Raw genomic sequence first — 12,358 nt, forward strand, 5'->3', positions numbered from 1 at the left:
ATGAAGTGGATTAACCAAGCACGAGCTGCTGAAATTAATATTGATGGTTCGATTGTCAGGGAAAAGGTAAAAATGGATGTGAAAGACTTTGTTGCTTCCAGTCGCTGGTTCACGAGGTTCAAGGAACTAAACAGTCTTTTGTATTGTGTTGCTGCTGGTGAAAGTGGGGCTGTAGATGAGGCTACTGTTGAAACTTGGACAACGAAGTGACTGCTGAAGATTTTAGCGAAATACGACCTAAAAGATGTCTTCAGCACTGATGAGACTGGCGTATTTTTTAATTTGATGCCGAATCGCACTATCACTGTAAAGGGAGAGAAATTTCAAGGGGGCAAAATAAGCAAGGAGAGGATCACCGTACTCCTTACCACCAATGCAGACGACTCGGAGAAGATTCCTATACTGGTGATAGGCAAGTACAGTAAATGTAGATACAAATCATGCGGTTTCCTCGTTAATTATAATTACATTTAATTTAAATGTTGAATTAAATTTGCCTTGCAGGCAAGTACAAGAAGCCACGTTGTTTCAAGAACGTACGCAAACTGCTGTGTCAGTACAAAAACAACACCAAAGCTTGGATGACAGGCGATTTTTTCATGCAATTTTTGAGAGCCTTCGACGCAAAGATGGGCACGTGCAACAGGAAAGTGACCCTCTTCCTGGATTGTTGCCCCTCGCACCTACAAGAAGTGGAGGGATTACGCAACGTAGACCTCTATTTTTTCCCGCCTAATTGCACAAGTAAATTGCAGCCACTCGATCCGGGTATAATTAAGTCCCTCAAATACAATTATAGGCATTTGCTCGTGCAGCGGGCACTTGCGCTGATGGAACGCAACCAATTGGATCAGTTAAAACCGGACCTGCTCCAGGCCATGCACTTCCTGGTAGCATCGTGGAACAAAGTGACCCCTGCTTGCATCAAGAATTGTTTCCGGAAAGCAGGGTTTGAAAGTTGCACTCAACCTTCGGAGCTGGAAGCAGCTGGGGCAGCAGTGATTTTGGATGAAAACAAGGAAGAAGAAATGGAGCAAGCAGAAATCCCAGGTGACGCCGAAGAAGTTATTGATACACCAAGCTGGGAACTCATCTCAGGGCCTGGTTTAGATTTCGAAACGTACGCAACCAAGGACGATGAGGTGATTACATCGGAAGTGCTTTCTGTTGAGGAAATATACGAAAATGAGCTGGAGGAGGAGCGTATTGTTGAGGTACCAAATTCTGATTCTGAAAGCAGTAATTCCGTTTCCGAAACAATCATGCCAAAATATTCCGATGTTCTCGATTCGTTTCAAAAGGTGAAGACTTTCATTAGTGCTTTCGATGTCGGGGAACATATCATTAATCAGGTAGCAAACATCAAGAGTGTTCTGTACGGGTTGCGCATGAAAGCTGTGCAAAAACAAACCCGTATTGAGGACTTCTTCTGTCCTAAAAAGTCAATGATACGGACACCTTGTACATATAAATAAATGTAAATATTTTTAATTTGACTTTTAATACGTGTCTAATGAATTACCCCTGACATTCTGCATTCTGTGCATGACGTATGCGCACGTACGTATTTTATATGGCCAAAAAAGGTGCTATAGTTAATAACGTATTCGGGGTCCAGAACTGTGAAATATGTTATATACATTTAATGTATTTGCCTTATAACGTATTTATTTTCCCGGTTCCGACGATACGTTCTATCGAGAGTTGACTGTAGTATTCTGCCAAAAAAGACATAATGTAACAAGATAGAGAAACATATGTCATGACAATATACTGTATATAATAGATTAACTTAAGGAGAGTGGGGGGTTGATATTAGTTCAATGTGAAAGGTAAACAGCATAATTGGGTACACCCCCAACTCACAGGCCTTCTATACAATCTCGGATAATGCCAGTCTTCTCATGACGGAATATTCCTCAACTCCTCACATGACTGGGTGCCTTATAGTATGCCTCGCTTCATACAAGTCTCTTTATCACTTTACTGTATTCTACAATCTGTTCTTGGTCATATGGACCTTTATACTGGAGATTTATTTCAACTTTGAATTTCCCATTGACATGAGGAATTTTGTTTATTTCGTTGCACTGTAACTTTCACATTGAATGGACATTGACTCTACTCTTCTTGAGTTGTGCTATTGTTTTAATTGTCATGACATGTGTTGCTCTATCTTATTACATTATGTATTTTGGGGGGGAATTACTATTTTTATACTTACCTTTGTATTACACTACTTTTTAAGCCTGATGAAGGGTTATATACCCAAAATATTGCATTGAATTTGCTATGTCCATGAAAGCAGTGTTGTCACAATAAATCGTATGGGGGCATTCACACGGAGTAACGCCGGGCATGTATCACAGCCGTACACGCCGGTGTTACGGCAGACTGCCGAACACTTCCCCATTCACTTCAATGGGAGCGCTCGTAAACACCGCTGCCCCCTAAGAAGCAGGACCACATTGGAGAGCTGCTCTTTTTTGGATACGTACTAGTAGGGAGGTGGTCTGCCCTACAAAGAACCTGCACCCATTCACTGAGAGTATGCTGCCCAACCTGTATTATTGTTCAAAAGCGGAGCTCCTGAACACATTGGGACACTGTACCTCCGGATACTGAAAGACTGATTTCATAATCATGAATATCCAATGGTCCATCTCCAGCAGAATTTTTTTCCAACACTGAATAGGAAGCTACAAGGATGATTTGTGGTAATCCTGATTTTTTTTTGTTTCATCATTTGGCAACAATTTGAAAGACTTGGAAAAACTAAAGAAGAAGAAAATCACCATGAATTTGCATAAAACAAATATTTTATGTATAGTAAAATTCCTCAGGGTTTTCTAGATCTTCTGCTTATTTCCAGTGGATACAAATCAATCCATGATCATGTGATATACAGTCTACGGTTATGTGATGAACCACAGACTGATTTTTATCCCCTGGGAGTAAGCAGAGTGAATGACAGCAAGTAGAGCTCTAGAAAACCGTGAGGAATTGATACAGAAAGTATACTGGAAAATTGTGCAACTTGTTATTATAAAACAATAACATTTGTCTATTAACCACCTCAGTACCGAGCCATTTTCTATTTCGGGACCAGACAAATTTTCGAGTTTTTTGTATGTGCGGTTTTGAGGGATATGATTTTTTTTTTTTGGTTGAAAGAGGGCTATAATATTTTTATAATTTTTGCTGTTCAACTAAATTTTGTGTCTTTTTTCAGTGACATATAGGGCTTTATTTTTATGTTGTTTTTATTTTTGCATGTTTTAAATTTTTTTATACCTAGGAAACAAAAGAGGAGGGAAAATGTGTCTGTTTTTCACTTTTAATTTTTTTTATTTTATTTAGTAGCACAAAGTTTTTCCGCTTTGTTACCGTAATTTTTATTGTTTATGATGTTGGCGAGGCTGGGACTATAATCTGTAAGAAGGGCATGTTATTCACATATTATTTAATATATTTTTAAATTATTTTCTTTAAATTTTTATTTTATACTCTTCTATTCAATATATATATTGCATTTTCCCCCCATAAGATTATAACAGACCTTTGGGGACATCTGGTCACTGTTTTTTTTTTTTTTTTTTTTTTTTTTGGTGGGGAGGCTGATTTCACCTGTAACTGGGGCTGGTACCTTAGCCCCAGTTGCAGGAGGAATACAGCCTCCTGCCCATAACTTCAGAGCTAATTCTGTAGGACCCAGCAGCTCTTACAGCCTCTGATACCGGTGGATCACATGACCACCAGGTCAGAGGGGAACTGCATCATGTCGGCTCCCATAGCTGTGTATACTGTGCTCATTGAGCACTGTGTACACAGTGATCGGGAGGGCAGGGAATAAACCTTCCCAGCCTTCTCTAGAGGAGCTCCCACTGTACCTACATTTCTGCAAGTGCTCGATTTCATGTAGCTGCTGACAACTGCAAGAACGTGCTGGTACATACTTGCAAAACAAGAAAGCCACTAACAGATATATATATTCTATGGTCGGCCCTGAAGTGGTTAATATCCATCTGAAACTGAACAACTCCTTTAAAACTGAAGACTCTAAGCCTGCATTCACATGACCAAGTTACAGCTGTAAAACTTGGTCCATTTCCTGCACAAAACAGGGGCAGGAGACGGAAACCTGCCGGCATATTTCAATCCCATTCATTTGAATGGGCTTGAAAAGTGTCTGGCCGTGTGCGCCGGTGAGCGTTTTATGCTCTTCGCGGCAAAACCGTTTTTTTTTAAACCAGACACAGAGTCGGACATGCAGTACTCTGTGTCTGGTTTAAAAAAAACAGTTTAGCCGCAGAGCGCATAAAATGCTCAACCGCGCTCATGGCCGGACTTGGCATGACAGGTTTCCGTCTTCTGCATGCAGAAGATGGAAACCTGAAAACGGAGTTTAGGTGCTGCTGTGAACCCAGCGTAAGCTGGATTTACTGGCCTGAACAGTATGCGGGGAAAGGAAATCCTAGCAATGTTATGTATGCTTCTAGGAGTCCATGTCTTTCTGCAACGTATTATCCCATAATATAATAAATATGGGACAGTATGTCACTGGGATGCAGGGACTCCTAGCAACATAGATAACTACAAAGCTAGGAGTCCCTCTTCTCACATACCATTCAGGCCAGTAAATCCGGCCATCACATGGACTGAGTTTCACGGCTGAAGCTTTATTGTGTGAATGCAGGGTTAGACTGCTAGGAATGCAAGGTTTGTTACAAAAATTTCTGCAATGGAAAAATTGGTTGCATACTTTAAAAATGGGTCTGTTTCTGCTGAATATGCAAGGACTTTTCCTAACATCTTTTAGATGGATGGCACATTTTTTTCCACCAAATCTACCAAGTTTGAACATATCCTAAGACCATGGCCACACATAGCATTGTTACCCAACCATACACTATTGAAGAAACATGCAGTGCAAAGTGTCTTGAGCTGTGAGTTTTGAACACGTAGCAGCTCAATTCATTTTTGTGGGTTTGGCGTAGTTTTGTGTGGAGTGACACATTTGATGAAGGCTTAGTCCACATCTGTCTCAGTTGGAGACTCTAATGCAATATGCGACTGTAATCATTGAATGAAATAGTCCTGCACGGAGGACTTCTCTTCCACTGGTTTCAGTTTTAAATTGATGCCAACAGATGGCAACACATCCCATCATAGTCAATGGGGTTTGCAGAGCTCTGTAACCACTATTACAGCAGTCTGACTGTCCGTTATTACAGTGGGCAGATGAGTCACCACTTTTTGGCAATTGCTCACTCAAAGACGACCCCCCCCCCAGTCCCATTTACTTCTATAGGTCATATAAATAAGGGTTGTCCAGATACACAAGTCTACAATTCTACACGTTAATTCCAAAAAAAAGATATAATCCACAAAGTTTTTACTTAGTCTATTTTTTCTCCATTATTAAAGCCAATTATTTATTGAGTTCAGTGTTTTCTTTCTTCCTGATCTGATCCTAAAAATTCTATCATGGGAAAATGTTTAACCCTTTATTTGCTAAAAAATGTAAAATTATGCATAAAATAACACATCAGATTAATCTTCTTGGCTGTGACGCAGCAACCCCTCTTTTCTATTGTATTTCATTGTCCCCCTTTATCTCAGTGAATAGAAATAGCATACATCTCTGTTGTGTTTCATTAACCCTTAATGTGTTGATGTCACAGGTTCCTATTCTCCTTTTTGCTTGTACTTTAAAGTGTTAGCCGGGAAGGAGGGGTAAACTGACAGTTTGATATGCCAAGAGGCTGACACCAGGACGCTCTCGGAATATCATTTATCATTTATACCGCAGGAAAACCAGACAGGGAAGATAAAGGCGGGTAGGATTAGGTAAGATTAGGGATAGAATATTAGTACGATAATAAGGAGATTTGGGGTCAGGGTTACTTTTGGGTGGAACAATACAATGTCATGGGTAAAAGGTATTATGTAAGAGGATCATTGAAAGATTAGGTAAAAACCAAGGTTATGGATAGGGCTGGTTGGCATTTACAGATCAGCAGGTAGTGGCAGGAATAGATTCTGAATACTGATATGAGATACCAGGAGTGAATACAAGGCAGCAGGGTCATTTTCTGAAGCCAGTCAAGCAGCATAGCAGTTATGTGAGCCAGCACAAAATATTAGAAGGAGAAATATGAAGGAAGCCCCTCTTCCCTATAATATCCAGAAATGTTAAGACATGCAAAACACATTACAAGAGTGCAAGTGAGTAATTTTCTTGACAATTTGCCAACATACTAACATATGTGACATGACAGCATCATGAAAATATTACAGAGCACCATGTCTATACAGAGGTGCGTCTTCATATACGTTCAGACAAGTCACAGGAGATAATATAATTCCCATGACTTCAATAGTGTCATCATCAGTTGTGTTGTCTGTCTTATGACGTGGTTTAAACAAGTAAAGAGCTAGGAGAATTGCAGATAGTGTGATGTAAAGTATAACGCTAGACATAACAAGCTTTCCAGTTTTTATTTAGTTAAGTTTCTGGGTTCAAACCCCTTTCTCCGCAGCTATTTTTTGATTTTCATTTTTGATTCCCTTCTTTCCAAGACCGATAACTTTTCTATTTTTCTGTACACAGACCCATATGAAAACTTATTTTTTGTAGGACAAAATGTACTTTCTCTCTAATGGAACCATTTACTATTCTGTAAAGTGTATGTAAGAGAATTACTAGAAGAGTAATTCTGCAGTAGCTGCTGGTGAACCCTGGGAGGAGCATAATGAACCCTAAGCTGAACCTGTCCCTGCCTACTTGCCTCACTACCTTAGGTGACAGAGGACAATAAGGCAGCAGTCTCTTCTTAAGATATAAGTGATGACAAAGAACGCAGGCAAGACAAACAAGAGCAAAAGGGAGGTCAGCTAGCCAAAGGGTTGGTACCAGTTAAAGTTGAACTGTGGCCCCTGCAACCTCTATTATGCCCTACAGTGGCCCCTGCAACCTCTCTTATGCCCCACAGTGGCACACCCAACCTCAATAGTGCCCCACAATGGCCCCTGCAACCTCTATTATGCCCCACAGTCTATTTTGCCACTGTGGGGCATAATAGAGTTTGCATGGGCTGCTGTGGGGCATAATAGAGGTTGCAGGGGCTGCTGTGAGGCATAATAGAGGTTGCAGGGACCGCTGTGGGGCATAATAGCGGTTGCAGGGGCAGGGGCTGCTGTGGGGCATAATTCCGCATGCAAGGGACTTTTTTAAAACCATTCATTAGGGGACATAATGAATAGAAGAGACATCATATACAGCTCCCAAAAAAATTAAGAGACCGCTGCAATATTTTCAGTTTCTCTGATTTTTCTCTTCATTGTTATATTTTTGAGTAAAATGTACATTGTTCTTTTATTATATAAACTACTGACAACATGTCTCTGAAATTCAAAGCAAAAAATGTTATATTTATTTGCAGAAAATGAGAAATTGTCAAATTAATAAAAAAGAAGCAGCTCTATCAGACCTAAAATAATGCAAAGAAAACAAGTTCATATTCATCAGAAACAACAATACTAATGTTTTAACTCAGGAAGAATTCAGAAATCCATATTTGGTGGAATAGCCATGATTTTTAATCCCAGCTTTCATGCGTATTGGCATGCTTTCCACCAGTCTTTCACACTGCTTTTGGGTGACCTTATTCCAATCCTGGCACAAAAATGTGAGGATTTCTTCTTTGTTTGATGGTTTGTGACTTGATTGATTACATTCCAGAAGTTTTCAGTGGGGTTCAGGTCTGGAGATTGGGCTGGCCATGACAGGGTCTTGATGTGGTGCTCCTTCATCCACACATTGATTGACCTAGCTGTGTGGCATTGTCTGCTGTGTGGCATTGTCTGACATTGTCCTGCTGGAAAAAATAGTCCTTAGAGTTGGGGAACATTGCCTGAGCAGAAGGAAGCCTTTGATCAATGAGAAGCAAAGGAGAGCCAGGCTGAAGTTTGCCAAAGACCATAAGGATTGGTCCATAGAGGACTGGAGTAAGGTAATCTTCTCTGATGAATCTAATTTTCAGCTTTGCCCAACACCAGGTCATCTAATGGCTAGACGGAGACCTGAAGAGGCGTACAAGCCAAAGTGTCTTGCAGTTGCACCTATGCTTCAGCAAGGCTGGAATTGGGCAGGTTAATCTTTGTGAAAGATGTATGAATCAAGCCACATACAAGGTTATCCAGGAAAAACACTTGCTTCCTTCTGCTCAGGCAATGTTCCCCAACTCTGAGGACTGATTTTTCCAGCAGGACAATGCGCAATAAATGTGTGGATGAAGGAGCACCACATCAAGACCCTGTCATGGCCAGCCCAATCTCCAGACCTGAACCCCATTGAAAACCTCTGGAAAGTAATCAAGAGGAAGATGGATAGTCACAAGCCATCAAACAAAGAACTGCTCAAATTTTTGTCTCAGGAATAGCAAAAGGTCACCCAAAAGCAGTGTGAAAGATTGGTGGAAAGCATGCCAAGACGCATGAAAACTGGGATTAAAAATCATGGTTATTCCACCAAATATTAATTTCTGAACTCTTCCTGAGCTAAAACATTAGTATTGATGTTTCTTAATTAATATGAACTGTTTTTCTTTGCATTATTTGAGGTCTGACAGAACTGCTTCTTTTTTATTATTTTGACAATGTCTCATTTGCTGCAAATAAATACAACATTTTTTGCTTTGAATTCACGCAAAACCCATAGAGGTAGTCAGGTAGAGTCAGGCAGTCAATAACACCTATAGAGACAGTGTTAAGGCCTATTCTCATATTAACATTTTGTTGCTTTTTATTTGGGTGTGTTTTCCTTGCAAAACTACATCCATTAACTGTCAAAACAAGGGTCTGGTTACCAATTACATGAATGACAAGTAGCAGGTAAAATATGCAAGGTTACTAACAATACGGAATATAACTGCAGGCTGAAGTTACTTTCCTCCTCATCTCCCCAACTCATTTTAAGTGCTCTCTACCAACTTTATACCTTATATGAATAACAGCAGCGGGACATCACATGATGTCACAAGGCACTTGAGATTCACAATTGGTGCGGAATCTGAACCAACTTGTATAACTTGAACTTCACAGCTTACGCTGGGTTCACACCAGCATCTGGACTCCGTTATCAGGTTTCCGTCTTCTGCATGCAGAAGACGGAAACATGTCATGCCGAGTCCAGCCGTCAGCGCCTTTGAGTGTTTTATGCTCTCCGCGGTGAAACCATTTTTTTAAAACTGGACAAAGAGTACTGCATAATGAAAGATTGGGGGCCCGAATCTTTCTTTGTACATTCCCGTTCGTGTAACGGTCCTGCAGCTGCTGCCCTCCACCTTATTCTACATACCCTGGACTTGCTTGCTCTCAAGGCTATTTGGGTTGTTGTGACCTCCTCACAACCCACCCGGGTGAGCAAGCACTTGTCTCTACATTTGAACCACATTTTCTTCCAGTGGTAATACATGAGGATCAGCTCGGTGTTGTTTGTTTTTTGCCTTCCAAAGAGTACTGCATGTCTGACTCTGTGTCCGATTTTAAAAAATGGTTTCACTGCGGAGAGCATAAAACGCTCACCGGCACTCACGGCCGAACACTTTTCAAACCCATTCAAATGAATGGGTTTGAGAGATGCCGGCAGGTTTCCGTCTCCTGCCCTGTTTTGAGCAGGAAATGAACACCTGCAGAACGGAGTCCCGGGCGCAGATGTGAACGAGCCCTTAACTAAAGAAAACCAGTCCAGGTATGTACCGTATTTTTCGGACTATAAGACGCACCTAGGTTTTAGAGGAGGAAAATAGGGAAAAAAAATTTTGAAGCAAAAACTGGTAAAATATTTAATGTATGGGAGTTGTAGTTTTGCAACAGCTGCAAGGCCACATTGACAGGTGACCCTGCAGCTGTACGGGGATGCATAGAGTGTTTTTTTTTGCGGGTCCAGAAGTACTTTTTAGTTATACCATTTTGGGGAATATCTATTGCTTAGATCACCTTTTATTGAAAAAAAACCTGGTGGTTTATGATATATGATTTTCTACTTTTATATATATATATATTCTAGGGACAGGAGGTGATTTAGAACTTTTATTTATTTAATATTTTTATTATATATTTTTAAAGCTTTTTTTTTAATTTTTTTTTTACTATTTTATTCCCCCCCGGGGCTTGAACCTGCGGTCACTTGATTGCAAGTCCCATAGACGGCAATACAACTGTATTGCCGTCTATGGGACATTCTGTGTATTAGTATTACGGCTGGTCATAGACCCAGCCGCAATACTAATATATAGCAGTGACAGGCCTGGGAGCCTCATTAGGCTCCCGGCTGTCACCCGAACAGGTCGGCTCCTGCGATATCGCCGCGCAGGAGCCGGCCTGCAACTACACAGGTACGGGGCCGGTGGGGACCGGCCCCGGGGGAGAAGGGGCCACCGATACTGACCCGGCATCCGCTCTACTAGAGAAGCGGATGCCGGGGAGGGATAGATGCCGGGGCCTGAGACATCGCTGCCCTGCCCTGCATGAAGCCAGCGGCGGGGGGACGGAGGAGCGGAATAGCATCACTCCTCCCGCTGCTGGCTTCATGCAGGGCACAGGAGCGCAGCGATGTCTCAGGCCCCGGCACCTGTAATGGCGTCTATCACTTGCCGGCTTCCGCCTCTCTATTACAGCGGATGCCAGGCGCCACATTCGGCCTATAAGACGCACCCTTCTTTTCCCCCCAAATTTTGGGGAAAAAAAGTGCGTCTTATAGTCCGAAAAATACGGTAACTCTTCACACATGCTAAGTCCTTGCTCACATACTGCAGTGTGATGAAGTTTAAATCCTGTATCTTTTATCCTTCTGCCTACATTCTTAGCAAGAATCCTTAGGGTCCATTCACACGGAGTAACGTGCCGCGTGATCTGGCACGTTTACGGCGTGTGAGACTTTGAGCGTCGTAAAAACTCCCATTGATTTCAATGGGAGCCTGGATCATATACGCCGCGTTATTTTGCGGCCGTGATTTTGTTTTATTTTATAAAATTTAGAGTATGTGGTTTGTCATGTTTGTTACAAATATATTACAGTATTAAGGAGGCATAGAAAATCAAAGTCCAGCCTGCAGCTTACATGTCCAGAGCTGCAATTTTCTTCCATTCTCCTTATTATATATTGTTTTAAGCTGTATTCACACGATCTTGATGAATCGTCAACCCAGTATGTTTTTTGCTTTGGATTTCCATAATCATGGAAAAAGAGCACCGCATCCATAATTCTCAAGAAGATGTGAACACAGCCTAAGGCCCCTTGCAGATGACAATGTTGCAACTGACCTGCTGTGAATTAAAAGCATGGGCTGCACATGGGGGACATGGGGATGTCCCCGTGTGCCACCCATGCACGGAACGTGCTTTTGTGGCTCCTTTGGTTAAATGAATAGGAGCCATGAAAGCACAGGCTGCAAAATAGGACAAGAATAGGACCTGCCCTATCTAATGCAGCCCGGGTTATCGGCCCGTACACAGGACCGTGAAAATCACTTTCTGCCCCTATTATACCTATCGCTGCATTTTTGCAACATGGGGCCCCCACCTTAATAAGAAATACACTGCAAAATTAAAATTTTCCAAGAAGTTCAGGCCACAAGATTATGCAAATCAAGAAAGTATCAGGTATTGATAAGATCTTCAAATGATCAAATTTTCAAGAACCTAACTCCAATCTGTGGTGTGTGTGTGGAGGGGCATAAAATCCAGATCAAGGCCGGGGCCCCACGGGCCAGAAACACTACTATTTGGCCGCGGCAGAAATGCTGCGGGAAAAATCGTGGCGTTTTACAGTACTTTCAAAGTAGATGGGATTCATGCGAATCCCATGCCCACTTTGAGGAAAAAATTTCAGCGCGGACATGCTGCGATTTCCAAAACCGTCGTGGTTTTGAAAATCGCAGCATGTCAATAATATCTACGGAAATGCTGGCAGCTTTCCCATAGATATAACTGTAACAGAAAATCCATGGAGAAAAACTCCACGAATATTCTATTCAAAGCGCTGCAGGAAGAACCACAATGTGTTCACGCCGCGGTTGGTCCCGCAGCGCTTTAGCCTGTGGGGCCTTAGCCTAAGGCTAAAGCACCATGTTGTGTTTGCGCAATGTGGGGCCTTGGCGTAAGGCTGGGGCTCCACATTGCAAATACACTATGTTTTACATTACATGCAAAGTAGATGGGATTCTGGCTAATCCTATCCACACATTGCATAAAAAAATCCACAGCGGAAATGCTCGCATTTGTGAAAATCGCAATATGTCAATTATACTTATGGAAATGCTGATGTTTTCCATATAGGTATAATAGAGTCAGA

Source organism: Leptodactylus fuscus, chromosome 2 (assembly GCF_031893055.1).
Source record: "Leptodactylus fuscus isolate aLepFus1 chromosome 2, aLepFus1.hap2, whole genome shotgun sequence".
NCBI classification, from domain to species: Eukaryota; Metazoa; Chordata; class Amphibia; order Anura; family Leptodactylidae; genus Leptodactylus; species Leptodactylus fuscus.